The sequence below is a fragment of the Anomaloglossus baeobatrachus genome, chromosome 2 (assembly GCF_048569485.1).
Source record: "Anomaloglossus baeobatrachus isolate aAnoBae1 chromosome 2, aAnoBae1.hap1, whole genome shotgun sequence".
Classification (NCBI taxonomy): Eukaryota; Metazoa; Chordata; class Amphibia; order Anura; family Aromobatidae; genus Anomaloglossus; species Anomaloglossus baeobatrachus.
In genome coordinates this window covers 230,179,389-230,207,203 of record NC_134354.1, presented here as the reverse complement: position 1 = coordinate 230,207,203, position 27,815 = coordinate 230,179,389, and the positions used below count along the sequence as shown (strand labels likewise).

Sequence of the window (27,815 nt, the reverse complement as noted above, 5' to 3'; positions counted from 1 at the left end):
TGTGGGGTACATAGACCCTAGGTTGGGGAGAAGCTTCAGGCAACCCGGCAATTAACCTGCGGAGAACGGAGCCTTTATGGACTGTTCCCACTAGCTCCAGAATCGGGGGATAGGGCCTTCCATTCAAACAGCCCACTAAAATCCCAAGCGTGAGCCCTGAGAGCAGGCTCCCACACTTAAGGGCACTTTATACGCAGCGATATCTATATCGCTAGTGAGCGTACCCGCCCCCGTCGGTTGTGCCTCCTTTCTAAGGGTGCGGTTCGTGTGGTCTCACAGCGGCGTCACTAAGCGGCCACCCAATAGAAGCGGAGGGGCGGAGATGAGTGGGACGAACATCCCGCCCACCTCCTTCCTTCTTCATTGCGGGCGGCCGCAGGTAAGGTGATGTTCCTCGTTCCTGCGGTGCCATACGTAGCAATGTGTGCTGCCGCAGGAACGACAAACAACCTGCGTCCTGCAACAGCAACGATAATCGAGAAAGGAACCACGCGTCAACGATCAATGATTAAGTAATTTTGATGGTTAATGGTCGTTCGTGCGTTTCACACGCAACAACATCGCTAACAAGGCTGGATGTGCGTCACGAATTCTTTGACCCCAACGACATCTTGTTAGCGATGTCGTTGCATGTAAAGCGGCCTTAAGCCACAGTGGGGAGTGGGGCCCGGCAAGTTCCAGACTACTGGGCACCCAGAGACTTTGTTTAGCCGGTTGTCAGCGTCTGCTTATTGGCTGAGTGAGTACCTGAGTGATTTCCCCTTCATGGCACCCAGTAGCATCATCTAGAGTCCCAGGGCCTGCCCCTACCCATGGAGGGCAATGACACCTTGCTGCCCCACTCCATCACCTCGGGTACTCCCAGTTACCACAAACCACGGGTGGCGTCACGAACTAGAACTCCCCTGTAAATATCCCCCCTTTTACTTTAGAGTGTGGCCCCTAAGCCCTCGAGCCACGAACGGACACCACCCCCGGATCTGAGCGGTTCAATTCCCTGCTGGGGCGGCACACTAACAAAATAAAATGACAATTGAAAAATTATGCAGATATAAAGAAGACATCTGGGAAATGTTGTTTATGAATTATTTTGTATGACATGACTTACGGGTTTAGGCATATAAAAATTGAAAGTTTGAAAATTGTGAACGTTTTCAAGATTTTAACCAAAATTTTCAAGTTTCCATAAATTAACGCAAAAAAATCCACCTAAATTTACCACTAACATAAAGTACAATGTGTCCCAAAAAAAACTGTCTCAGAATCACTGGGATCCATTGAAGCATTCGAGTTATTACCACATAAAGAGACGCTGGTCACATTTTTTTCAAATTTGTCCTCGTCATTAAGGTCATGAATTGTGCGGTGTATGTGTTGTCGATATGATCCCTGTATAATTGGCTGTCCGGAATGCAGACTGTCCTCATCGCCACTTACTGAAAGCCATAGGGAGACATAAGCCAGCTGAGGATATTTATATAAGTTGCCATAGTAAAAAATCAGAAGCCAAAAGGATTTGATATAGCAAATAGAAAAAAAAAACACAGGTAAGCATAAGCCATAGGTACTGACTTACGTGATGTTTTACAGTTATGACTGGATGGTCAAGTAAATTATTGAACAAACCTAAAAAATTTTACTTTTAAAGAATGGCAGCATAGGGGTATCAATTTTACATTAAATTGTGCATTTTATTTGTCCAGTTAAGGACTGTGATAACTTGACTCTTAAAATACTAGCTTTAATATCTGGATTAAACAGCTATTCTGACAGGTTTTTTCATCAGTCTCATCAGGTCTATTTCGTAAGACATGTCGCTAGTACTGTGCATCTGGTGATAGATCTGCTTTAAGGTGTAAGGCCATGTGCCCACGTTGCATTTTTTCATGCGTTTCCGCAGCGTTTTGAACTGCAGCGTTTTAATGCCAAAATGCATGCGTTTTGATTTTCAAGCAAAGTCTATGGGAAATGGGGATTTCTTGTGCACACCATGCTGTTCAAAACGCTGCGTTATATTTGCATATTTTTGGGCAAAAACTCTGCGTTTAGAGAAGCAACATGTTGATTGTTTTTGCCATTTGAGCCGCGTTTTGATAACATAGAAGTTAATGAGAATTCTCAAAACGCAGGTCAATTTCAAAAATATGCGTTTCTATTGCTTTTTATATGCTTTGATATGCGTTTTGGATGCCAAAACCGCATCTATGCAAGCATGGAAGTGACCTCACCAGCGTCACCAATGACATCACATCCTTTATAAAAAAGAAAAAGGAAACGTGCCTTGATTATCCAGCCATTTTTGGAAAATACCGCATTATACCTGCATCACATCATCCTTGGAAAATATGGCATGGTATAAAAGATTGAAGCTGGATGTTCCCAAAATGATAAGTCTGGTATGTTTTCAGATTATTTAATACATGATAAATTCATAAATTGTGTAAAGTATTGATTAAAAATAATTGTGTGTGCTCCTCATGTATGTTATGATTTACATACAACCGTATTATTTTTCATGTGTTTTTTTAAGAGATGAATCATGTTAATGTTTTTGTTTTTTTTTGTTTCCATTTGGAAACTTTATTTACCCATTACATTCTATGAGAAACGCAACCACAAAAAAGCATCTAAAACGCTTGTTGAATTAATTGAAAACGCTATTAAAACGCACTAAAAACGCATATAAAACGAGCTGAAAACGGATGCGTTTTAAATACATTTATAACAAAAAGACCAAAATAGACAAAAACAATTTATGCCAAAGGGTGCGTTTAGAACAGCAACAACCTCGACGCATCGTGGGCACATAGCCTAAGGGTGGCTTTACATGCTGCGACATCGCTAGCCGATGCTAGCGAAGGCGAGCGTGATAGCATCCGCCTCTATCGTTATGCCGATATGTGAAGATTGCTGCCGTAGCGAACATTATTGCTACGGCAGCGTCACACGTACTTACCTGCTCGGTGACGTTGCTGTGACCGGCGAACCGCCTCCTTTCTAAGGGGGCGGTTCGCTCAGCGTCACAGCGACGTCACTAAGCGACCGCCCAATCAAAGCGGAAGTGCGGAGATGATCGGGACGAACATCCCGCCCACCTTCTTCCTTCTTCATTGCTAGCGTGTGGCAGGTAAGGAGAGGTTCCACGTTCCTGCGGCGTCACACGTAGCGATGTGTGCTGCGGCAGGGACAAGGATCCACTTCGCCCAATAGACAGCAGCGATAATTGGGAGAGGACCCCCATGTCAACGAGGAGCGATTTTGGACGTTTTTGCAATTATCCAAAATCGCTCCTAGGAGTCACACACAACAAGATCGCTACAGCGGCCAGATGTGCGGCACAAATTCCGTGACCCCAACGAGATCACTGTAGCGATCTCGTAGCGTGGAAAGCCCGCTTAAGTCTCATCAATATATACAGACATCAGGAACCTACTAATCTAATATATAAAGCTCAGTGTATGTATGTATGTATGTCCGCTAAAGGAATCCGCACCGTCGCATTTACAGACATGAAATTTTGCACAGACGCCTCATGTGACCCAGGGAGCGTCGTAGATGCATGTTATGACAGAAAAATTTAACCCCGTGCTTTACAGTTAGTCTCTAAAATCCTGCCGCCATTAAACTGAATGGAGGTGGGAGCTATAGGTTATTAATAGCAACTGTCAGTGGTTGCTATAGGAACAAAATAAACTTAGTTGAAGCTTATGCGTGAGGTTATATGATGTTGGTGGAGAGATGGATAGAGAGACAGAAAAAAACAGACAGAGAGACAGACAGATGGGGAAAGAGACAGACGGGGAAAGAGACAGACGGGGAAAGAGACAGACGGGGAAAGAGACAGACGGGGAAAGAGACAGACGGGGAAAGAGACAGACCTGGAAAAAGACAGACCTGGAAAAAGACAGACCTGGAAAAAGACAGACCGAGCAAACAGAGAGACGGGCAAAGAGACAGACCTGGAAAGAGACAGACCTGGAAAGAGACAGCCGGGAGACAGAGATAGGCATAGAGAGAGAGAGACAGACATAAACTCGAAGAGCGGTAGATACTATCCCGGGCAACGCCCGGGTACTATAGCTAGTCTAATATATAAAGCTGAATGTGTATGTATGAATGTATGTATGTGTGTATGTCCGGGATTGGCATCTGCACCGTTGCAGCTACAGCCACAAAATTTTGCACACTCACACGTCTGGACCCCGGAGAGTGTCATAGGCTATGTTGTGAGGCAAAATTTTAACCCCGCGCGTTCCAATTTAGCAATCAATTTTGCCCCTATTTACATAATGGGGAAAAAGTGAAACGAAAAGTGTATCCGCACCGTCGCATTTACAATCACGAAATTTTGCACAGTCACCTCATGAGACCCAGGGAACGTCGTAGACTATGTTTTGACAGGAAAATTTAACCCCGCGCTTTACAGTTACTCTCCAAAAAACATGCCTCCATTAAAGTAAATGGAGCCTGAAACTACAGGTTATTAGTAGGAGCTGTGATTGGTTGCTATAGGAACAAAAGACATTCATAGTATAAGAAGCTTATATGTGGGGTAATAAGATGTCGGTGGGGAGACGGATAGAGACAGAGAGACAGAGAGACAGACAGGGAAAGAGACAGAGAGATAGAGACAGTCAGGGAAAGAGACAGACAGAGACAAACGGTGAAATAGAAAGACAGACAGATGGTGAAAGAGACAGACGGGGAAAGAGACAGACCTGGAAAGAGACAGACAGAGACAGACCTGGAAAGAGACAGACCTGGAAAGAGACAGACAGAGACAGACCTGGAAAGAGACAGACCTGGAAAGAGACCGATGGGGAAATAGACAGACAGACATGCAGACAGGGACAGAGACAGGCAGACAGGGAAGGAGGAGACAGCCAGAGAGACAGACAAAGATAGATGGGGAAAGACACAGACCTTGATAGAGACAGACGGGGAAAGAAATAGAGACAGACAAGGAAAGAGACAGACAGAGACAGGCAGACAGGGAAAGAGACAGACAGGAAAAGACACAGACAAAGAGACAGGGAGACAGACGGGAAAGAGACAGACCTGGGAAAGAGACAGACATAGAAAGAAACAGATGGAGAAAGAAACAGAGAGATAGAGACAGACAAAAAAAGAGACAGACAGAGATAGGCAGATGGGGAAAGAGACAGATGGGGAAAGAGACAGACCTGGAAAGAGACAGACGGAGCACATTACTTGGCCAATTTAGTTAAATCTGTGTGGAATATATGTGGTGTTGAAATTATATGTTGTGAAATGCTTCTATTAGCTTAGTTTTTGCCTTTTAATAATTACATTTCTATCTATTTGTTTTGTGGTTTTTGTGTGCAGAATAATTTTTTGTTAATACATTCTATTTTGTTAACAACAGTTTTTAACCCGGGCGAAGCCGGGTAGTACAGCTAGTTGTAAATAAACGTGTATAACAAAGTGTGTAATTGCAAAATTTTCTGGGAGAAATACCTAATTTTCTAGAACAATTTCAAGGGTGCCAACACTGTCGGCCATGAATGTATGATGATGCGCACTGTCCTGTTAAGAGGTTGAGTTCTGCCCAGCAACAGACAGTTAGCAGGGTCAGAGATCGTTAAGTGTTGGGACTAGACAAAAATGGGAGGAGTTAGCTGATAGGGAAAGAGATGGTTCCTTCTAGAAAAGTTAGTAAAGATCTAGTGTGTGATAGATATGAATAGATAGTTGGAAGTTCGTTAAGGTCGCATGCAGTGGATGACTTGTGGCGAAAGAAGGAGAGACAAGACCGGAGTCAAGGTAGCATGATCCTTGAGTTGAGTCTTGACCAAGATATAGAATGTGAGTCAATGCTGGAGCTAGATATTGGCCTTCAAACAGAGTGGCCCTTGAATGGAGAGAGAGGACTTTAGCGACAAGGTACCAAAGCTATAAGGTAACGTGTCAGAATAGACTAAGGGGTACTTTGCACACTACGACATCGCAAGCCGATGATAGCGATACCGAGCGCGATAGTCCCCGCCCCCGTCGCAGCTGTGATATCTTGTGATAGCTACCGTAGCGAACATTATCGCTACACCAGCTTCACATGCACTTACCTGCCCTGCGACGTCGCTCTGGCCGGCAAACCGCCTCCTTCCTAAGGGGGCAGGTCGTGCGGCGTCACAGCGACGTCACACGGCAGGCGGCCAATAGAAGCAGAGGGGCGGAGATGCGCGGGACGTAAACATCCCGCCCACCTCCGTCCTTCCGCATAGCCGGCGTGAGCCGCGGGACACAGGTAAGGAGATGTTCCTCGCTCCTGCAGCTTCTCACACAGCGATGTGTGCTGCCGCAGGAACGAGGAACAACATCGTACCTCTCGCTGCCGCGACATTATGGAAATGACCGACACTACACCGATGATACGATTTCGACGCTGTTGCGCTCGTTAATCGTATCAACAACGATTTACACACTCCGATGTCGACAGCGACGCCGGATGTGCGTCACTTTCGATTTGACCCCACCAACATCGCAGCTGCAATGTCGTAGTGTGCAAAGTACCCCTAAGGCTATGTGCCCACGATGCGTTTTTACATGCTTTTCAGCAGCGTTTTCAACTGCACCTTTTTAATGCCAAAATGCATGCATTTTGATTTTCCAGCAAAGTCTATGGGAAATGGGGATTTCTTGTGCACACCATGCTGTTCAAAACGCTGCGTTTAATTTGCATAATTTGGGGCAAAAACTCAGCGTTCAAAGAAGCAGCATGTCAATTGTTTTTGCCATTTGGGCTGCGTTTTGCTAACATTGAAGTCAATGAGAAGTAGCAAAAAGCAAGAAATATCAAAATTCCAGCGTTTTACATGCTTTTTAGGTGCAGAAAACATGCGTTTTGGACTACATAAACGCATGCGTTTATGACATCAAAATAATGGAATGATATGTCCCTTTACACACACACATAGTCCGACAATTTAAAATAATGAAAAATATTAATTTATTGTTATTTTAGCCATAAATAGTATAAAACCGCTATATATAGAGGTTTTATTAAATATTAAATATACCGTAACTATTTTCGTTTTGATATAATTAATTAGATTTGTTTTCTTTTTTTTTTCCGTTTTTCAGTGTTTGTATGTATAAACTTTATTTACCAGTGTCTTTATGTTCAAAACGCATCTGAGTTTAAGCAATGAAAAAGCATGTAAATCGCGCTAAAAATGCGGCTAAAACGCAGTAAAAACGCACGCGTATTTATCACGTTTTTATGATCAAAACCAACTTTGGCAAAAACCATTTCTGCCAGAGGATGCGTTTAGAAATGCAACTACCTCGACGCAATGTGGGCACATAGCCTTAGACACAAGCAAAGTTGGCTTTCCTGAATAGAGTCGCAATAAGCGACTGGGAGCGCAAGGCTCTACTCTGGCACTTCTGGCTGCCCCCTACCCTCTACGAGGAGAAGATATGTGGATTTTGAAGCTTTTGGGAGCAAAAGGCTCTACTCTGGCCTTAATGGCAACACCCTCTACCCCCTACAAGATGAAGAAACAGAGCTGTGAGCGAGGGAAAAGTGACTGTCACGAATTGGACTGTTAAACCTGCTTTACACGCTGCAATGTATCTTACAATGTGTCGGTGGGGTCACGTCGTAAGTGACGCACATCCGGCATCGTAAGGTACATTGCAGTGTGTGACAGATACGTGCGATTGCGATTGAATGTTAAAACGTTCATCGCATACACATCATACCTTTCTCTAGAATTGCACGTCAGATTGTTCATCGTACCCGGGGTAGCACACATTGCAGTCTGTGACATCCCGGGAATGATGAACAGATCTTACCTGCGTCCTGCGGCTCCCGGCCCACAATGCGGAAGGAAGGAGGTGGCGGGATGTTTACGTCCCGCTCAGCTCCGCCCTTCCGCTTCTATTGGCCAGCTGCCGCGTGAAGTCTATGTGACGCCGAACGTCCCTCCCACTCCAGGAAGTGGACGTTCACCGCCGACATCTAGGTCGCATGGAAGGTAAGTACGTGTGACGGGGGTTAATCGTTTGTGCGGCACGTTCAACAAATTGACCGTGCCACACATACGATGGGGGCGTTGCAAATCGCATACGATATCGTATGCAAAATTGCAACGTGTAAAGCAGGCTTTAGGCTGAGTTGTGCTGAGAATCACAGGACCATTAAGAACAGAAACAGCCTAGTGAGAACTTCAAATGTGCCTGAATGTGCTTTTATTAGTGTACTGTGCTAGAAGATATGTACCTGCTATCTTGTGTATAACTTTGACGAAGATGAACAATCAAGTAAACAGTTGTTGTAAAAATTGAACTGGTGGTGAAAGCAAATTCTCATTTGGTGCTGGCCAGGCAACACCTACGGCTACATGCAGCCTACACGGGTGTACAGTCCACACACCCAGCCAGGACCATGTCTTGTATGTAGTGTAACGGGCGTCCGGAGTCAATCCCTTGGACATGACTACCGCGCTGCACTACTCCACATGTGCACACAGTGTCATTTAGATACCGAGTTTACCCAGGTGAAGCTGCATCAGAAAAACACCACTGCTCTTTCTGTGCATTATGTTAATTTTATGAGGCATTTTTACAGCGCTTGATCAGGTAGATGCTGAGTGAAATCCACCTGAAAAGATTGTGTGCACAGTCTTTTGAACAGTTTTCGGAGTAGAAACTGAGTTGAAACTGCAAGTTTTTAAGTCGTTTTGAGATTTGGAGGAGGATGTGGAGAGTTCATTTTCCGCTCATTTTCTTCTCTAAAAACATCTTGATAAACTCTTTGTCCACTTAACCTTATTCCGAAAAATGTTTTAAAGTAGATCTGGATAATTATCTCTAAGGACATTTGGGGATAGGTCCCATGTAAATAATTTATTTTATTACATTTTATTACATTGGACATTGACTTAATTAGATTAATACTCACTGTGCTGATGTCCTTTCAACGTATAGCATGGTCATTATACAGACCTCAATGCTCGGGTTAGAAATGAGTGAACCCAAGGTTCTGTGTTCGCACTGAACAGAAGCTTTACAAAAAAGAAGGGTTTGAGTTCGAAGTTTGGGTGCTTTACATATGTAAACCACTCGAGTGAGCTTCGCTGTGCTTAGGTGCACTCGGTGCTCGGCCCTGTGCGAGCCATTTATACAGTAGTGTTTGAATGGCCCATCCGCCCCCAGAAGTGTTCTGTTTATGGCTTGCTGCATGTGGGCGGAGATCCGAACTGCCCAATTAATGACTTCCATTAGGGTTTAGGTCAAGTCCAGGTCCCAAACCGAAGTTTTTCAAAAGTCTGTCTGAACCCGGCAAACCGAACTTCCATGAGTTCGCTCATCTCTACTAATGGTGTTCAAACCCAAACTTACAGTCTCATATGTGTCTACAAGACTGTACATTTGGGTCAGAAGACCGAAGGTCATTCCAGGTATTGTGGTCCGTATATGGACTGTGAAATATGTTTGTGGGAACCTGTTCTAAATTAGTACTTAGTATGCCAAACTATTCATGTGATGGAATTGTTATTCTGAGATTCTTGTAACATTGGCTTCTCCAAGGCACTATAAGCCAATGCTGATTGTCTGCAAAATAAGCTTTGTCGTTGCTTCACAATTCAACCATGTGTTAGAAGGGATTAGCAATTCCCTTTGGGGCCTGTACAGTGAGTGCACTTTGGACCTCTGATTTAACCATGTCTTACAGATGTCTATATATTATTTATTGAATAATGTCTCATAATATCAGTACTACTTGAAGTAATCTTTGCTATAGTATTTCTATGGCACATTCATTCTGTTTGGATATCTTTTGTATGGTTTACATTTGCTTTCTTCATAACTTAGTCCAATTCTAGTTCTAGTTAGCAGGAAAAACCTTTTTAGACCTCATTCATATATTTTATGTCCACTGTATTTCAAGGACCTTGGGTCTCCTGGCCAGAAATAACAGTGATATATATGCCTCTTATGCTGCAAAATCAGCTAAGGGAAACCATGGTGAGCACCAAAAATAGCGGCCATTATTTGGGTTGGGGTTACACAATGACTTGGTAGCGACATACGTTGCGCACTCAGAGATTACTATGTGCTGTTGCTACAGCGTCTTGCAAATAAATGGAGACATATCCCGCCCACTTGGGCATCGAAATTGTGACAATCAAGTTAAAAAAACTTTTTCTATTAACTTGTTGCTATTGCAGTGCGCCAAGTGCTATTTACCTGTATCATAGTGTAATGTAGCAGTGGGACAAAGTGAGACGTGCCGTGGCCATGTTGTCATGTAACCCCAGGCTTAAAGGTCAAATGAAGAGGTCTTTACATATACAGTTTATAAAGCATATGTGACATACAGAACACTATGCGCTATAGACATACAGTAAGAGTGCGTGATCTTAGATGCAGCTGCTCTACAAGCTGACGTCAGCACAATTTAATTTTCTATTAACTTTTTCCTATAGGAGGATTAAATTTGAATATGAATAAGATGATTTTGAAGAAGTAATTTTGAACAAAGGGAAGTTTAATTACAGAGAATTATCAATTCTTACAGAATTTACATTGTACCCTTTATTACCTCCCTAAGCACTTATCATAGTCAGATTGATACAGAAGCTCCAGTGCGATATTCCATAGACAGCTATTTAAACTGTATTACCTATGGGCTCAGCTCCTACTTTTGCATATCATCATTTTCATGCTCTGAAACCCTTCTACTCCTGATTCCATTGTGAATTATGATCCCCAGAAGCTAATCGTAGACCTACTTTATTATCACACCATGAGTAAACTTACCCACCTAAAACACCAGGGGCTTGCCTAGTCATTATGAGCCTCAGGCAGCTGTGAAATAGGATATCACTTATTTTAATAGAAGCTGACAATTCCTGAAGAGAGTCGATAATTAAATACGGTAGATATATAAACTACTACGTAATTAAATTCATGCTATGCTTTCTATGACGTTTTATAGCATCTTTATTACAATTTTAGAATTGTTTTTATTGTTATATTGTCTGTATAGAAAGAGCAGTTAAATGGGTATTCTCTAGACTGGAAATTATCCTCTATTCACAAGATAGGGGACAACTGCTCTACCACTGGAGATCCAACCACTAGGACCCTCACTAATCCAAAGAAATGGGGCTCTGAAGAACTCCATTGATCATGAGTAGAGGTGAGCGAACCTTTGGAGGTTCGGTTCGCTGGCAGCAAAGGAACCGAACCTTCACTTGTCTGAACCTGGCTCAAGGAGGTTCGGAATCAGTAATTGGAAGTTTGAGTCTCCGGCCACAAACAGCCAGCTATGAGCAGAACACTTCCGGGGGAGGCTAGGCTTTTTCAAACTTTTTTTTTTTTTGCACACTACATCTAATCATGCTGTTGTTACCCCCCATTCAAACACTGCAAGCGGCTTGCACTGGGCTGAGCACCAAGTGTACCTGAGCACAGCATTGGTTGCCCAAGTTAAGTTCACAAGTAAAGCATTCGAACTCCGAAACCCAAGCCCTGTTTATTTAAGATGATCTTTCGGTTCTAAAACCGAACCTCAGGGTCGCTCATCTTTAATCTTGAGCACTGCTGCTCGATCTATTCTTAATGGAATTGTCGGATATAGTCGAGAGCTGCACTTAGCTGGTCTTTGGTGCTCCCATAAGAATAACTGGAGCAGCAAAGCGCATGATTGACCTCAACTCCATTCACACTAGTCTCTTAAATACAGCATAACCCACAGTCACAGTGCTTGTCAATCTTCTGTCTAGCTATCTGCACACCCTTGCATCAAAGTTTGATCAGCGTGTGTGTTGCGCCCAGAGAAGGGGGTACTTGGTCCCGGGCGGTAACAAATGGGAATGTCACTTTGGTGGCCGTTGCCCGGTCCCGTGCTCTGGGCCCCTTTTGTTAATGGGGTGAATTTACAGGGGAGATAAGAGTTTTTGTCATGTGACGCCACCTGCGGGTTGCGGTTAAGGATGGTGAACCACTGCTGCTCAATGTGGGTACTCCCAGGGATGGTGGTAGTGGCAGCTGTAATGGTAGGCCCTCTGCAGGTAGGGCTGTGCCTGGGAGATGTAATGGGGTAAAAATGCAGACCACACCAGGTTGTCTTTAACAGTCTCTACTCACTGTGGACCCAGGAGTTGTTGGTTCAGGTCCCGGGAGAACCAGTGCCAATGTAGTGACCCAGGTTGCTCTGTCCCCGACACTCTCTGTAGATTGAGTCCCTGTAGCGTGAAACATTTGGGAACCCCGACTGTCCCTTTTGGGGTACAGTCTCCTTCTCCGTATGGCAGTACGGACCCTGCGGGAAGGTAAGTGTCCGAATCCCGATCCTAGTTTACTGCTGATGCCCCCAGATTATTTGGTTCGATGAAGTCTGTGAAGGTGTCCTCACCGTGCAGGTATTTGTCAAACAGTCTGAAACTTGCACTTGACCAAGGGCCCTGTGCCCCGTTTGTGCTCCGGTCCCAGCGGTATCTCGGTACCCATCCTGGCGACCTCTTTCCTGTGCCCCCGGCGTCACCATTACACGGACCCAGCTCTGGCACGTCCGCACATCTCTCCTGTGTGCTCCGACTCTCTATCTGACTACAGACTGACTGCTGACCCCTCCCACCAGGCTGGCTATACCCAGGGACTCATTCCCATGGCGACCAACCCCTTACATGGTTAACCCTCTATGCCCAGTTTGGAGAGAAGAACTAGGATTTTAGATATGTGTTTGTGGAATTGGCACTGCTACTCCAGGTCCCAGGGGGTAGGTCCTGCATCCCCAACAGGATGCAGTTCCCTGTAGTGCCATGAGGGTCTCAGGGGCGCTATATTCCCCCTTGGTTAAACACAGCACGTCCTCGGGCTGAAAGAAAGCAGAGTTTTATTGAACCGCAAATAGAAAAGTTGCAAAAAGGTTAGGTATTTAACATGAACGTTCTTCCCACGCAGGGGAGGCAATGCACTTAAACGTTACGGCAAGCAATCCCCCCCCATCAACCCACCACCCAAAAAGGTCCTGGCTCCCCAAAACCCTTTGAAGAAGCAGGTCACCGGTCCCTTTGGTGACCAGGTCTGGGCCTTCTCTATCCCAGACCTTTGCTTCAACCTTCCTCTCCGTGGTGGCGTGATTAATATCCTGATGTTGCAGAGGACTACTCTGGTAGGCACACTGGGTGCAACTATTTACAAAAGTACAAGTTCGTGCTGGCTGCTGCCAGTCCTGCAGCCATGGTCCATATTTAACTGAACTGGTGGAAAATCAGGTGACTGTCCCAAATGATTTAGCATTTTTCAAAACTTTTTCAAATTATTAGCAGCGATATCATAACAAGTATAACAACATTGTCAATGGTAACAACTGCTGGGGTAGCCTGGTTCAGCTACCACAGTGTGGAGGACCTTGGAAATGGTGGGGGAATAGGAGGAGTTGGCTGGCACATGTCTCGAATTTTCTGGACATCAAGGGCATACCAGCCCCTCTCTCCATGATGCCTGGTGTACGTGACCACGTCACCCAGGTGCAGGTCACGATCCGGATGTCCTTGTGCCAGGTGGTCCAGCACACCTCTGCGGAACACAAACACGCCAGCATGCATCCCTGGCTCCTTGATTAATCCCCACCCTTTGTGCTGGTCGAATTTAACGACGGTCCCCTGATACTGGACCCCACGGGCGCCCCAGGTATCTTGGCGCAGCCTTTCCTTCCCTTTCAGATCACGGGCTCTCACCTCTCTTCTCCTGGGAGCCCGAGCCTGCTGCTCCTTGTGCAGCTGCCGGATGGTGGCTTGGCAGGCCTCCTCGTTCATGGCAGCCCTCTGTGCCACAGCAGTCATCCCGGACTCCCTCTCAAACTTGATGCTCCCCGAACCCAGATAACCCGCATCTGTATTACCGTCAGTGGGCTCCAGCTCAGGCTGGTCACCGGCGCCTTCTCTTGTGGTCGTCGGGTCTCCCAGGGCTGTGTTCCGCAACCTAGCTTGGTCCGATCTGGTCGTGGACGATGGCGTTGTGGCCTGATCTGGTCTGGCTGTGGACGGTGGTGCCGCGGCCCGGTCTGGTGTTGCCGCGGTGGGAGGATCCAGTGTACTGGCGGGTCAGCGGGCACTGGTGTTGATTGTTCCGCGACAGCAGGGACTTGTGGGGCTGAGGATGATGCCTCGCTTACTGGCTCCTGGTGCCGCTCCTCGTTCACGACCCGTTTTGCTTGGGTCTGCACCACCGCCACTATTCTCCTCATCTCCCGGCGCTAGTCCTCGATCTGTTGGATCATTTGCAGCCGCATCCGGAGACGCAGCAGATCCAGCTCTGCTTCAATCCAGGGCAGGGTTACGCGGGCTGTAGGAACAGACATCTTGTCTCGTGCTGGTCTGCAGATTCAGTGTTCCAGGACTGGTGTCACTTCCGCATACCAGGGTGCATTCTGCCGGCCTCTTACAGCCAGTTTCACTTTTGCATGATACCTCTACCAAGGGGCAGGTTCGGCTTTTCGTGCTCTTTTGGTCACAGTGATGGCGCAGCAGATTTTTCAAAGATTCAAAGATGGCGACAGTCTTTACCCAAACAGTCCATAAAATATAGTTCTTAAGGCACACGTCACCCGTGTTAACGGGCCTTGTCCGTATCCTGTTCATGACGCCAGAAAAAAGGGTTGTTGTGCCCAGAGAAGGGGGTACTCAGTCCCGGGCGGTAACAAATGGGAATGTCACTCTGGTGGCCGTTGCCCAGTCCCGTGCTCTGGGCCCCTTTTGATAATGTGGTGTATGTACAGGGGAGATAAGAGTTTTTGTCATATGACGCAACCTGCGGGTTGCGATTAAGGATGGAGAGAGTGACAGCTGTGATGGTAGGCCCTCCGCAGGTAGGGCTGTGCTTGGGAGATGTAATGGGGCAAAAATGGAGACCACACCAGGTTGTGTTGAACAGTCTCCACTCACTGTGGACACAGGAGTTGCTGGTTCAGGTCCCGGGAGGACCAGTGCCAATGTACTGACCCAGGTTGCAGTGTCCCCGGCACTCTCTGTAGATTGAGTCCCCGTAGCGTGGAGCGTTTCGGAACCCCGACTGTCCCTTTTGGGGTACAGTCTCCTTCTCCGTACAGCGGGCAGTGTGGTCCCTGCAGGAAGGTAAGTGTCCGAACCCCGATCCTAGTTTACTGCTGATGCCCCCAGATTATTTGGTTCGATGAAGTCCATGAAGGTGTCCTCACTGTGCAGGTATTTGTCAAACAGTCTGAAACTTGCACTTGACCAAGGGCCCTGTGCCCTGTTCGTGATCCGGTCCCAGCGGTATCTTGGTACCCGTCCTGGTGACCTCTCTTCTGTGCCCCCGGGGTCACCGTTACACGGACCCAGCTCTGGCACGTCCGCACACCTCTCCTGTGTGCTCCCGACTTTCTAACTGACTACAGACTGACTGCTCACCTCTCCCACCAGGCTGGCTATACCCAGGCACTCGTTCCGATGGCGACCATCCCATTACATGGTTAACCCTCTATGCCCAGTGTGGAGAGGAGAACTAGGATTTTAGATGTATGTTGGTGGAATCGACACTGGTACTCCAGGTACCAGGGGGTAGGTCCTGCACCCCCAAGAGGATGCAGTTCCCTGTGGATGCCCTGAGGGTCTCATGGTCTTATGAACACATTGACAACCCAACTAACCACAGACAATGATCTCCAATCTAGAACTGGATTATGGGTCTGCAGCCAAGGGAATCCCAGTACCAAAATATCATGCAAGTTGTGTAGTACCAAAAATTTACAATTCTCCTGATTTGCTGTGGCAACCCTCTTAGTCACCTGAGTCAAAACGTGGGGTTTATTCTCAGCTAAGGGAGTAACATCAATGCCCCTTAAAGGAATAGGAGTTTGCAAAGGTACCATGGGATAGCCACAACTTTTAGCAAACCCAAAATCCATCAAGTTCAGGGCGGCCCCTGACTCAAGAAAAGCCATAGCAGAAAACGAGGAAAATGAGCAAATTAAAGAGACTGACAAAAGAAATTTAGGTTGCACATTATCCATAGTAAATGAACGAGCAAATCTCTTTTCTCGTTTAGGACAGACAGAGATAGTGTGAGACGCGTCTCCACAATAGAAACACAGCTTGTTTCTCTGTCTAAAATCCTGCTGCTCAGCATAAGAGAGAACCTGATCACACTGCATAAGCTCTGAAGACTGTTCCGCAAGCAATACATCTGCACATATCACTTTGCGTTCGCGTAAATGTCTATCTATTTGAATGGCTAAGGTCATAGAGGCATCAAGACCCAAAGGGAAAGGAAATCCCACCATAACACTTTCACAGTATCTGCAAGACCCTTCCGAAAAAGTGTCACAAGAGCATCATCATTCCATTTGGAAAGGACTACCCACTTTCTGAATCTCTGGCAAAAAATTTCAATGGAATCCTGACACTGGACCAATGCCAACAAGGCCTTCTTAGCTTGATCCACAACATTGGATTCGTCATAAACAATCCCAGGGCCTTTAAAAAGGAATCCACATCAGCAAGAGTCGGATCACCAGGAACCAAGGAAAAGGCCCAGTCCTGAGGATCACCGCAAAACAAGAAGATGACAATCCTAACCTGCTGCACGGGACTCCCTGAGGACTGAGGTCTTAAGGCAAAAAATAATTTACAATTATTTTTAAAGTTCAGGAATTTAGACCTATCCTCCGAGAACAATTCAGGAACGGGAATTTTAGGTTCTACCACAGGAGTCTGTCTAAGATAAGCCGACATACCCTGAACCTTAGAAGCAATATGCTCAACACAATCAGACAACTGGTTAATATCCATGCCAGCAAAATATCTTCCACGGAATCCAAACAATAAGAGGAAAAATATACAGAAATAAATAAAAAATTTCCTTCTTTTGAATACCTTTTTTTTGTGTAGCCGGTGATGCTGTTATGAACTGGTAACCGTTGGACGATCACAAAAAATCCCATTAATCAGGAAAAAAGAAAACCACAAGAGTAGTTTGAAACTAAGCTGACCACAATCCCCTATCTATCGGACAACACTAGAAGTAGCAGTGGGATGTTCCTAACACACCTAGACACCTCGTCACTGCTGGAGAAACTTGCTACACCTCAAAGATAGAAATGATGAATCCTAACTTGCCTTGGAGCAGTCCCCAAAGGAATAGCAAGCCCCCAACATGTAACGACGGTGATGTAAGAAAACACAATACACAGATAGAAAATATGGATTAGCAAAGATGAGGCTCGACTTACTAGATACAACAGAACAATAAAGATAAGTGACTACGGCCAGCAAAAAACCCTGCAAAAAATAACAAACTCCTGATAAAAAAAGTCTTAAGACCACACGGTCTTTTCCCCACTATATCAGGTACTCTTGTGCCAGACACTTTAAACAGAACTGCAGATATAATGGGAAGAAACAAAATCACAGAACAAATAATATTCAAAAGTGCAAATAATCAACATCCGAACAGGGAGAAACTCCCTTTCTTGCTGAAGGAACTGCCCTCTCAAAAATAGCGGAGAGCCAGATACTTACATACAAGAAAGCAAACACAGAGCAAAATGGAAACAAAAAGAAAAACACCCGTAGGTGCAAAACCAGCAAAAAAGAAAACCAGTAGACCTATCTGGAGTAAATTTTGGTGCAGGATAAATAGAGGAAACTGAAGGACAAACTCCAAACCATCTTCAGAGGCAGAAGCAACATTTATCACCGGCAGCAGCCAACCAGAAACTGCTCTCTTAAATACACCAGGTTGGTCTGCAATAGGACTTCCTGGATTCCAAATTAATTCCAACACCTGTTTGTGTCACAGATTCAGACTCTGCTTCATTACCATTCCTGGCCACCAGAGGGAGCTCCACACCAGCACCCACACGAATGACATTCACAACACCGGACCCAGATGCGTATTGTATCCATGCAAAACCTTGACCTCAGCTTTGCGGAATTTAAAGACCGGGACATCTGGGCATTGCGTGAGCAGATATCTGCAGTGCCATGCTTCAGTAACCGGGGTTGGTGCCAGCTAAACCAGTGCGGGTTGAAGCCAAGGAACAGACCGTGGGTGATGATTCCATCAATGAACTGCGGCTCCACATCTTGGAATTGATTAAAGGTATGGTTACTTTGACCAAAGCGGTGCAAACCAAGCAAGGGACTCAGCAACGTGCAACCATTGACTTGGCTTCCAGTGCTTAAGATCTCCTCTTACAGCGATGCGGGAAGAACCCGCTGCCCCAGATACCTGATCGTTATGATGCTGATGAGCAGCCGATCTGCTGGCGCTGCAACAAGGTTGGACACTTTGCCCGAGGATGTCATGTGAGTGTCCAGAGCCAGGGGGTTGGGATCAGCCCTCTGGCACCACCAGCAGCCAAGCAAGAATAACTGTTTTTCTATGCAGATGTTGATGTTTGTTTTTCTTGACTGCACTTGATTTTCTTGCTAACCGGTATATGGTTTGAAATGTTTGATGCTACCTCCCATAAAGGGAAAATTATTAACTTGTTTATTGCATACTAAAAATATTGCGGTGTACTAACTTTGTTTGGTTGCAGCCTGGGAGTGCTGCCATTTGCCGTGGGGTAATGTGACGCCCCTGAGGCTTCAGTCACCACAGGGTACTGCATCTCCTTTAGGATGTAGTACTCATTCCGGGTAAGGAGAGATTAATTGCTGGTGTTTCTCACACTCACACAAACCCCACCGTTAGGTGCCTTCCCACTGGGGGGATGGCCTAGGGTAGGCAGGGGGTCGGCCATCATGAAGCATGGGACTTTCCCAGTCACTAGGACATCCACCTGGGGGGCGGGCACCACTTGGGGAAAAGGGAAGGAGCATCTCTACACATAGTTAGCTATCCCTGGGCACAGCTTGGGGTGAGACACACGCTGGGACCTTGGTCCAATCTTTTACCTTACACTTCTGGGAGCTCCATAGGATCCGTGGCTTGGAGCAGACAGCTCAGCCCAGGTTCCCCACAGCTACACGGGATTCCAGGGTCTGCGGAGAGTGCAGAAAACACCCGCAGCCCGTTCCACATGCCACTTACACCAGGATTGGAGGGACGCTGACCAGAAAGGAATCACAGTGGGAGCCCATCACGGCGGTGACCATCATCTTCCGGGTAAAACCAGGACTGTGAGTAAAGACAACCTTGAACCCACAGAGACTGTCTCCGCCTGTCCTTGCCGGTGCCGGCACCCCACGCTTCAGTGCTCACCATTACAACTACTCCCCTCATCAAACTCCCCAGGGCCCGCTCCACCTATGGGGAGCAGAAACATCTTAGCTGCTATAAGCATCTGCTCCGGAGGACAGCGACAGCAGCGGCGGCTATTCCCTGGCTGCGCACCACAGGTGGCGTCACGACACAAATCTTCCACCATCATCACTCCTTTCCCAACCCTTCCTTCTTTACTGTACACCTTGGGGTCACGGAACCGGGCAGGGCCACCCGTGACATCCCTGACAGCCCGGCAATGAGTATTTAACCCCTGCCCCATGTGGGGCGCTACACATGTCCATAAATATTGACTTATGTGCAATAATGAGAAATTATGTTGTTTGCACTTCTAGATTATGGCCCCAACAGTGCTCACTGGGACCTTCGGTAATTTAGAAATTCTGGAACCAATGCCATCAGTATGTTTGCTACAATAAATTAGCAAAGGTCTTGAGACAGCTCACTAGTTTTACCCACTATGAGATATTTCTTGTCTGGCATCTTGATAATGAGACACCTTTTTATAGGCCATAAGTTGAACTAGCTGATATTATTTTTCACAAAAAGGTGACATGTAAGCCCGCTAGGACCCTTTCTCCCCTCTGTCCAGTTTGTCTGCTGTAATTTATATCTGTATTTTGTATGTAACCCCTTTTCAGGTACAGCACCATGAAATCAATGGTGCTCTATAAATAAATAATAATAATAATAATAATAATAATAATAATTAGTGAAAGATTTCAGCTGTTGGCATAACTTCCCATGGCTTTTTGCACCTCCTTTTTGGATGTGTTCAATACTTTTTCCCTGTGTCATTTTTCTTTATTACACATAACTTAATTTATGGTTTGATTTATTTGCCTGTATGGACTGGATGGATTGTTACCGACATCTAGTGAGAAATTCATATCAATTGCGCCTTTAGAAATATATTTAATTTAAAAATTGGTGATGTGTTTGATACTTATTTCAACTGCCATATGTGTATACTGTGCAGGTTCTCACAAGTAACGTTCTCGCTGCTTGTTATCTTTTATTTTCCCTTTTCATTTACATTTAGTCCATACTATCATGACTCCTTCTTCCATTCATAAAATGAAACACACAAACATCTTTACTGCTTTTCCAGGTCCCTACTGACATTCCACCCCCTCTCCACAAACCACAACTTGTGCTACCTTTTAATAATTCCCCTGTGCCTCTTTTAATATTATTCCCCTTTGATCCCTTATAATAACAATTCTATGCCTCCTTATAATAATAAAAAGATCCCTGTGCTTTATTATTAATAGTAATAATAATAATAATAATAATTATTATTATTATTATTATTATTATTATTACTATTATTATATATCCTTGCTTCCCCTATAACAGTAAAGATATTTCATTGTGTCTCCTTTTAAGGCTGTCCTCTCACAAGGGTATACGTCGGACGATTGCTATCTATGTTTTATTGGATAACACAAGGTCCAATGTTAGACTATGGGGCAGTGCCGATTCGGCATCAGACATTTTTTCGACATGATATCACCATTGCAGCTAAAATACAGAGAACCAAGCAGTGGCGGATAGCTGGGTTTGGACCTGGGGAGGGTGAGTACCCGCTGTGTTTGTTATTTTACAGAATTTAAGATTGACTTTTTCTGAAATTGGAAAACTCCTTCAAGGTGATGGTGATCCATCAGTAAAATAATTCCCCCTATGTACTACAGTGTTTGTATACTACATATTGTTATTCATTAAAATTAAAAAATGATGTATAAAAATAAATAAAAATAATATTGACTATTATATAAGCCCTTTACTTTTTGCTTTCCTGCAAAGTACTAACTATCCAATTCAGTGGTATCTATCTCTAAAAAAATTAAGCTTATGTGACAATCCGAGCCTGAATGGCAAATTTGTCTCCTTGAGCTGTGACTCATTGCTTACATTGCACACTATCAATTCTCCATTTTACTAGAGCAGAGCTCCCCTATTCCCTATGATCCTTGCCGCTTGCTGCTGCCAGTATGGGAAGATCACGACATACAGACTTACAGAGCTCCAACCGAAACCTTTACCACTGCATAAATCTACCTGACGGTAGCTCCCCCTACAAGCAGTTACAGGCAGAAATAATTCACTCAATTTCATGGCAAGTGGCAACACAACAGGCCTCCTATTTCACCAGACCCCTGAAGGCTCATTTTCTTCTCTGTTGGCTGTCTTGGGTTGCAGATCATTGATACACATAATGCAAGACATGATGCAGCTGTACTCTCATCTATACGAACGCTTCCCCTGTGCAGGTGTTTTTTGTGCCTATAATGTTAGAAGCATACATTTAAAAATGTATTTGCTGTCTTTAATGAGTTCTTTCATGTGTGCCATAAAGACTGGTGAAAGTCTGATTAAAAAGTGTCATTAAGTTGCGCTGTGACTGCAACAGATCTCATGACTCATTATAAACATCTGCAATACGTGCACCAGACACAAGGTATGCAGCAGATCTGACCTCTACGTGGTGGTGTACTGCCAATGGTGGGAGACCATGTGCCCAAGAGAAAGGGAGACCCAGTGCCAAACTATCCATACCCTCTGCCCAGCAGCCCAAATTCAACTGTATCTATATCAGTGGTACCACAATGGTTGAGTTTAAATGGTCAAGTTTGTATGATCACTGGCTCAGCAGGCATGATACCATCACGATATAGCACCTGCTGTGCCTCAGTCTGTACACAGCACAGACCAGAACAGAACATCAGGGGAATGGGGATAGTTGCGTTTGTCTTGTTTATTATTTTTTTTTTCGTAGGTGCATTTTTTTTTGTGAGTGTGTAAGGAGGTGGGCTAGGCTCATATGTTCCTGCCCTGAAGATATCAATCGCGTTGTATTATAGTAGTATGAACTGTGTCCATGTATCTATTGTGTATGTAATGATCATGCATAGAGTATAAGTGTGACCATCTAGTGGCCAGTTTCAGGTAGTGCTCAAAGGTAGAAAGATTAGAAGTAGGACTATGGGCAGGAAACGATTAAGCTCTGTGGGTAGCCCACTGGAGGAGGGGCTAAGAGCCGTTTCTCACATCCGGCTTTTCGCCGGTTTGCCGGATTCGATGCACGCCAGTACAGTGTATATAGTACAATGGCAGCGCCGCAACTTCCGGGTCACATGCTCCGGTAACATGACAGCATGTGACTGTCGCTTGTCGCGCTGCTACTGTACTGTATACACTCTACTGGCATGCACCGAATCCGTCAATCCGGCGAAAAGCCGGATGTGTGAAACCGGCCTAACCGCAGGGAACAGGCTGACTCCATCCTCGTTTAGTTAGTGAGTAGAAAGCTGTACTAGTGGGTAGTATAGGAAATAGGAACAGTGCGCAAGCCAGATATATACCATAGACCATAGTAAGTGGGTGTTTGTGACATCTATCACCTGACCATGGGTTCACAGCGGTGATGTGTAGAGGATTACCTCCCTCCTGGAATTGTGAATTCCAGGTCCAAACTCTACCGAGGTTCTGCTGTCAGTGAACTAACTTCAGCGGTACAGGTGCTCAACTGGGGCTTGGCATAGACCTTGGCGAATAGGTCGGTACAGAAACCTATGTTAGACGAGTCAAATCTGACAGAGGTCAACACCATTATAGAGAACGAGTTCCGGTGGGTGGGAAGAGACCCTGACCAGTGAGGACTATATGACTTTAAGGTGCGGGACTGTGGTGCCAAACAGTGAAAGAGGTGGACAGATGAACAGCAGTTGTAGTACCAGGAATTATGGAGCAGCCTGGTACTTTTAATATGGTGATGTAGTGCCCCTGAAGCCATCAGGGATCTACAAGGTACTGCATCCCCACCAGGATGTAGGACCTACCCCAGGGACCCAGAAGACCAGTGCCGGTAACAACAAAAACATTCCAGTTAATCCCTGTTTTACACCCAAATTCCCCATAGATTGGTGCCAGACTAGAGTTGGACCTAATGGATGGCCACTTAGAGGTGTAGCCGATCCAGTCCACTAGATGACCTGGTGGGACGGGCAGACAGTGTTCAGTCAGAGAGAGTGAGAGTCATCAGTGACGGACGGACGGAGAGAGAGAGTGAGTGAAGCACTGATAGAAGTGTGACGGTGACCTGAGGGCCCAGGCGTTTGGTTGCTGGTGGGGTACGGTGGAGTGCTCCCGGAACCATAGCATCGATGGGGTACAGAATCCTAAGTCAGGCAAACGCTCCAGGCAGACCTGATAAAATCTGCACAGTGAGGGGACCATCAAGGACCTACCTCACTGACCTTGAATTTCAGGACCCAGTAGCAATGGGAGAACCGGGGAACAGGACCAGAGACTCCGACCCCACAAGGTTCACGCTACCGTCATACGGACTACCATTGAGAGACTACCAGGAGGGGACCCCCAGACGCTCCAAGTCATGGGAACCCACCAACCAAAGACAAGTGCCGGGGAAAGAAGCCATCAGGTCACTAAACCAGCAGTGGGACTAAGGGGACCAGCGGTCAAGACCAGCCTTCCTCGGTTGACCAGTTTCCATCTGACTGTGAGTAAAGGAATCAGTTACACTGCAACCCCTTGTTTGGCCTACCTTCTTTCTGCACCCATTCACATCACGTATCCTCTGAGGCTCGGCCCTGCTTGCAAAGGGCCTAAAATCCAGGCTGCCACCAACACCAGCCCCAGTAGTGAGAACTGTGCATCGGCGGCTCCATCCATATAGCCGCAACCTGCAAGTGACATAACCCTAGTATTACACCACCTGGGTCCGAGTACCCCATAGCCCTGGGCAACACAGTGACAAGAACACTTTAAAGAAAATCTGTCACCAGGCTTTTGCTAACTCAACTGAAAGCAGAATGATGTAGGGGCAGAGACCCTGATTCAAGCAATATATAACTTTCTGTACTGTTTGCTGCAGTTTTTTCTGCTGCAGATCTACCAATTCTTTGAATACTAAGCTCAATACAATCTTACTATCAAAAGACGGAGCAGATCCAGAAATAAGCATTTCCGGCCACCTGCACCAAGAACAGCTGATCAGTGGGGATCCCATTGCACTCACATCAGAAGCAATGCGCAAATGGGACCAAGGCCTAATGATGGGACATAGTCAGTATCACAAATAAACATTTACATTAAGGTACCTTATAGATGATGTTGTCTCTGAGTTTTTTCTTTCTATTCTTCATCTTGCCTGATGCCATGATTGCTTTTCACATTCACATCTCATCCATGCAGATTTCTATCTTCTCCGGTCTTCTGCAGCACATGCCGACACGATGCCCTTAAAAATAGCAGAATGAATATAATACTTCTGTTTAAAAATATCTGCCCTATGCTGTGCCCGGGAATAAATAATGGCCCCTCACTGTGTTCTCTGCACAAAATATGACCCACACACTGTCCTTCTTATTGTACATGCCCTTCACACTGCCCTCTCCTTTCCATTCTGAGCCCACTCTTAGTTACATAGTTACATAGTTACTTAGGTTGAAAAAAGACCTAGGTCCATCTAGTTCAACCTTCTTCCACCAGTTCTACATTTAGTCACTAAGTCATTTATAACCAACAATGTTGTGTGTACTGAGGAAATCATCCAGCCCTTTTTTAAAAGCTGTTATAGTATCTGCCATTACTACCTCTTGTGGTAGGGCATTCAACAGTCTGACTGCTCTAACTGTAAAGAACCCTTTCCTATTTAGCTGTTGGAATCGCTTTTCTTCCACTCGCAGTGAGTGTCCCCTGGTCCTTAGTACTGTCTTTGGAAGAAATAAGTCATGTGCCAGTCCTTTATATTGACCACACATGTATTTATACATATAAATGAGATCTCCTCTGAGACGTCTTTTTTCTAAGCTAAACATATCTAACTTTTTCAACCTGTCATCATATGGGAGGCCTTCCATTCCTTGTAATAGTCTAGTTGCCCGCCTTTGAACTGACTCTAACTTCTGAATGTCCTTTTTAAAATGTGGAGCCCAAAACTGGATCCCGTATTCCAGATGTGGCCTTACAAGTGATTTATAGAGGGGTAACAATACGTTGGGATCACGGGATCTAATCTCTCTTTTTATACACCCTAAAATCTTGTTTGCTTTAGCAGCTGCTGCTTGATATTGAGTGCTGCTGCTCAGCTTATTTGTAATGAGAATCCCCAAGTCCTTCTCCTGTTCTGTATTCCCGAGTTTACTTCCATTTAATGTATACGCAGCTATAGGATTACTCCGTCCTAGGTGCATTACTTTACATTTATCAACATTAAATCTCATTTGCCAAGTATCTGCCCATTCTGACATCTTATCCAGATCTTTTTGTAATATTGTACTATCCAGGTCAGTTTTTAATATCCTACACAGTTTGGTGTCATCGGCAAAGACTGACACTGTACTATCAATACCATCCACAAGGTCATTAATAAAGAGATTAAAAAGAATTGGTCCAAGCACAGATCCCTGCGGCACCCCACTGCTGACTATAGCCCATTTAGAGAATGTACCATTTATGACTACTCTTTGTTTCCTATCTTTTAGCCAATTCCTTACCCAGTTGCATATTGTGTCCCCTAGTCCTTGCTTCTGGAGCTTTAGTATAAGGCTATTATGTGGTACAGTATCAAATGCCTTTGCAAAGTCCAAATAAATCACATCAGCTGCATTACCAATATCCAGGTTTGAACTTACCCCCTCATAGAACCCCAACAGGTTGGTTAGACACGACTTCTCTTTCAAGAATCCATGCTGTTTGTCAGTTATATTATTTTCTGCAATATATTTTTGCATGTCATCCCTTAAAATGCCCTCAAAAACTTTGCATACTACTGATGTCAGGCTTACTGGACGGTAGTTGCCTGGATCTACCCTCTTACCTTTCTTAAATATCGGTACCACATCAGCAATCCTCCAATCCTGAGGCACCAACCCTGTTACAAGTGAGTCTAAAAAGATGAGATACAGCGGTCTGTCGATTACGGAGCTCAATTCTCTCAATATTCGTGGATGAATGCCATCTGGCCCTGGGGATTTGTCAATGTTTAATTTACTCAGACGTAGGCGTACTTCATCTTGTGTTAAATTAATTATATCGGGTGGTGAACTTTGATTTTTCACTTGTTGAATGATCCCTGGTACAGTCAGTTCCTTGGTGAATACAGATGAGAAATGCCTATTTAATATCTCAGTCTTTTGTTTGTCCTCTATAACTAACTTGTTATTATATTTTAAGGGGCCAATACTATCCTTTGTTTTCCTTTTGGCATTAATGTATTTATAAAAGATTTTGGGATTTATTTTAATGTCATTGGCGATTTTTGTTTCAGTAGCTAATTTTGCTTGTTTGATTTCTTTTTTACATTTCCTATTGATATCTTTATACTTCTGAAATGCTATTTCTGTATTCTTAGCCTTTAAGATTTTAAATGCCCTTTGTTTTTGTTTTATTATACTTTGTACAGTCTTATTTATCCATAGTGGTTTCTTTTTATTCCTGGACATTTTATTACCAGAGGGTATACGTTTTTTACAGGACTCTAGTAGTATATCCTTAAACTTACCCCATTTATGTTCGGTATCCCCAGTTATTATGACTTTGTCCCAATCTACACATTTAAGCTCTTCCCTTAATTTGTTGAAATCAGCTTTCCTAAAATTCCAGGTTTTAGCATTCCCCCTTTGAAATGTTCTATTGAATATTATGTTGAAGCTTACCATATTATGATCGCTGGTGCCCAAGTGCTCCCGGACCTGTAGATCTGAAATTGTATCCGGTCTATTTGACAGGACCAGATCTAGCAAATTATCTCCCCTGGTCGGTTCACCTACCATCTGAGAGAGGAAATGGTCTTGAATAGTAGATAAGAACTTACAGCTTTTAGCAGAACCAGAAGATTCTATGTCCCACTGTATGTCTGGATAGTTGAAATCCCCCATAATAAGAACCCGATTATTATTATTAGCTGCCTTTTCAATTTGTTCCAGCATTTCACCCTCTATTTGTTGAGGTATGTTAGGAGGCTTATAGCAAACTCCAATTAGCATTTTTCCATTATTCCCCTCCCCATGTACATTTACACATACTGACTCTACATTGTTGCTGTTCCCCTCATTGTCATCATACAACACAGGTTTTAGGTTACATTTAATAAATATACACACCCCACCACCTTTTTGGCCTTTCCTGTCCTTCCTAAATGTACTATAACCCTGTATGTTTGTCACCCAGTCATGGCTTTCATCCAGCCAGGTTTCCGTAATGCCCACCACATCATAATCCATGGTTGACATAAGAGTCTCCAATTTATTAATTTTGTTTGCAAGACTTCTTGCATTTGCCAGTAGACATTTAATCCTATTAACACCTTTATTACTCCTAGCCTCCCTACGTTCCTTGTATGTCCCACCCCCCCCCTAATCCTTCATTGACCCCTACCGTCTCACTGTCTCTATCTGCTCTATCTTTCCCCTTATTTGCTCTACTACCCTCCCTCCCCCCCGATCCTAGTTTAAAAGCTCCTCCATCCGTCTGACCATTTTCTCCCCCAGCACAGCTGCACCTTCCCCATTGAGGTGCAGCCCGTCCCTACCGTAGAGCCTGTAGCCGACTGAGAAGTC

General features: G+C 44.9%; 1 long non-coding RNA gene across 2 annotated transcripts in view; it reads right to left on the bottom strand.

Moving 5' to 3' along the window:
- Positions 1–24,487, bottom strand: part of LOC142289747 (uncharacterized) — a 265,036-nt gene extending 240,549 nt beyond the window's left edge. For both annotated transcript variants that reach the window (XR_012750145.1, XR_012750147.1), the window contains exon 1: positions 24,354–24,487. This is a non-coding gene — a long non-coding RNA (uncharacterized LOC142289747). The remainder of the gene's footprint in view (positions 1–24,353) is intronic.
- Between the last annotated feature and the right edge of the window lie 3,328 nt (positions 24,488–27,815).